A 3,042-nucleotide genomic window follows, 5' to 3' on the forward strand; every position below is an offset into this window, starting at 1 on the left:
TCTTCCATCTTCACTTTTCTATCTTCCTCCTTTTTCTTCACATCTCACTGGAACCTTCTATACTCAAATCAGACATAGAAGCTTCCTTTCTTTCTTTTCTTCTTTTCTTGTTTATGACCAGGAATAGGAATAAAGAGCCTCTCCTTAATCTTAATCCTGAATCTGAGAGGACTTTAAGGAGGAGTTTACAACAAGCTAAAGCACAACACTCCGGAAGAAACCTTTCAGAAAAATTTGAACAAGGAATAGAAGACATGGCCGAACCACAAGAAGAGGCAAGAAAGGTTCTTGGTGACTTCACCATGCCTACCTTTGACTTTTATGGCAGAAGCATCTCTATACCTCCCATTGGAGCTAACAACTTTGAGCTTAAGCCTCAGTTAGTCTCTCTTCTACAATAAAACTGCAAGTTCCATAGACTTCCAATTGAAGATCCACATCAGTTCTTAGCCAAATTCTTGCAGATCTGTGATACTGTAAAGACTAATAGAGTAAATCCTGAAGTCTACAAGCTTATGCTCTTTCCCTTTGCTGTAAGAGACAGAGCTAAGATATGGTTGGATTCCCAACCAAAAAAGAGCTTAGACTCTTGGAAAAAGCAAGTTAATAATTTTCTGGCTAAATTCTTTCCCCTCAAAGGATGAGCAAAATTAGAGTGGAAGTTTAAACCTTCAGACAAAGAGAAGGTGAATCCCTCTATGAAGCTTGGGAAAGATACAAGCAATTGATAAGGAGGTGCCCTCCTGACATACTTTCAGAATGGTCTATCATAGGCGTGTTCTATGATGGTTTGTCTGAGATGTCCAAAATCTCATTGGACAGCTCTGCAAGTGAATTACTCCACTTGAGAAAATGCCTGCAGAAGCAAGAGAACTCATTGAGATGGTTGCAAACAACCAATTCATGTACACTTATAAGAGGAATCCTGTAAACCATGGGGTACCTCAGAAGAAATAAGTTCTTGAAGTTGATACTCTGAATGCCATATTGGCTCAGAACAAGATCTTGACCCAACAGGTCAATATGATCTCTCAACATTTAACTGGAATGCAAACTGCAACTGGCAGTACCCAAGAAGTATCTCCTGATTTAGATGCTTATGATCCTGACTAATCCACCATGGAGGAGGTGAATTACATAAGAGAACCCTATGGAAACACCTACAATCCTTCATAGAGGAATCATATTAACCTCTCATGGAAGGATCAATAGAAACCTCAGCAAGGTTTCAATAAAAATCAAGATGGAAGGAACCAGAATAAGTTTAACAACAGACCACCATTCCCATCTTTTCAAGGGAATATGGAGACTTCTAAGCAGAGCCTCTTTGACTTAGTTACTCTGGTTTCTAGCCTCTCCAAGACCACTCATAGTTTCATGAATGAAACAAGGTCCTCCATTAGAAACATGGAGGTACAAGTTGGTCAACTGAGCAATAGGATTCCTAAGACTCCTCCTGACACTCTTCTAAGCATCACTGAGGTGAACCCAAGAGAAGAGTGTAAGGCCATCACCTCTTAGGCTGAGGCTGAATCTAAAGAAATTGGGAAGGCATTAAACGCTAGTGAAGAAGATTTCACTGGGCGTTCAACGCCCAATCTGGCAGCAAGCCTGGCACTGAACACCAGTGAGAACCCCTTACTAGGCGTTCAACGCCCATCCTAGAAGTAGAGTTGGCATTGAATGCCAACCAGGAAGCACTGGCTGGGCATTTAACGCCCAAACATACAGGAACTCTGGCACTGAACGCCAGTGAGAAACCCCTCACTAAGCGTTCAAGACCCAAACAAGCAGGTACTCTGGCACTGAACGCCAGTGAAGAACCCCTCACTGGGCATTCAATGCCTAATCAGACAGAGAAGATGGTGTTGAACGCCAGCTAGGATAGAGCTGGCATTTAACGCAGTAAGGGTGCACAGCATGGGCGTTTAATGCCCAAAGAGCTATCTGAGCTAGCATTGAACGCTAGTAAAAGCACACCTTCTGAGTGCTCAATTCCCACTCAAGAAACCCCTATCCAAGAACTAAAAGAAACCAAGGCTCACATAAAGACCATAGAGGTTCCTTTAAATGCACTTCTATAGTGCATGAGTTCTGATGAATACTCATCCTCTGATGAGGATGAGGAAACTAGGGAAGAGCAAGTTGCTCGGTACCTAGGAGTTCTTATGAAGCTGAATGCCAAACTATTTGGTACAAAGCTATTGGTGGAAGAACCTCTATTACTTTCCAAAGAACTTCATGCTTTGGTTTAGCAGAAGCTACCTCAGAAGCTTTCAGGTTCTAGACGCTTCCTGATTCCTTGCACCAATAGGCACCATGATCTTTGAGAAGGCTCTATGTGACCTAGGGTCAAGCATCAACCTCATGCCACTCTCTGTGCTGGAGAAGCTGGGAATCTTTGAGGTACAAGCTGCAAACATCTCACTAGAGATGGTAGACAAGACATGAAAAAGCCATATGGCTTAGTAGAGGATATCTTGGTAAAGGTTGAAGACCACTACGTCCCTGAAAACTTCATAGTCTTCGACATAGGAGAGGACGAGGATGATTCTATTATCCTAGGAAGACCTTTCCTAACTATTGCAAAAGCCATGATTAATGTGGCAAAGGGAGAAATGGTTTTCCAACTAGGAAAGGACAACACCTTGTTCAAGATGTCCAATCCCAATTCCCCCTCTAATAAGAAAGAGATAATGGTGCAACACCTAGTGTTCCAACCTTCTCTTTTGTGCAGAGCTTTGCAGAGCCCCCAAACATCAATTCTAAGTTTGGTGTTGGGCAGCCATCAACAAGCTCTAAGCACAAAGGTACCAAGAAGAAAGTAACTAAAGGCTAGAGGGACAAGAAAGTCCCCATTGAAGGCCTCTCACCTAGCATGAGAGTTGTCTTCACTAAGAAACTAGTCATACCATATACAGTGAGTCATATCCTGTCTCTAGAGCATGTGGATCTCATTCATAAGAAGACAAGAAGAAAGTTCACTGTAAAGGGCAAAAATCTGAGCCTATACTCACTTCCGTAAGGAGCTAACGGTCAAGC

The 3,042-nt window shown here is 42.5% G+C and overlaps 1 non-coding gene across 1 annotated transcript; it reads right to left on the reverse strand.

Annotated features, from left to right (window-relative positions):
* Window positions 1-646: 646 nt before the first annotated feature.
* Window positions 647-755, reverse strand: LOC112766423 (small nucleolar RNA R71). Its single transcript, XR_003184334.1, has one exon. It is a non-coding gene; the product is annotated as a small nucleolar RNA R71 (small nucleolar RNA).
* Window positions 756-3,042: the final 2,287 nt, after the last annotated feature.

Source organism: Arachis hypogaea, chromosome 2 (genome assembly GCF_003086295.3).
Source record: "Arachis hypogaea cultivar Tifrunner chromosome 2, arahy.Tifrunner.gnm2.J5K5, whole genome shotgun sequence".
Lineage (NCBI taxonomy): Eukaryota > Viridiplantae > Streptophyta > Magnoliopsida > Fabales > Fabaceae > Arachis > Arachis hypogaea.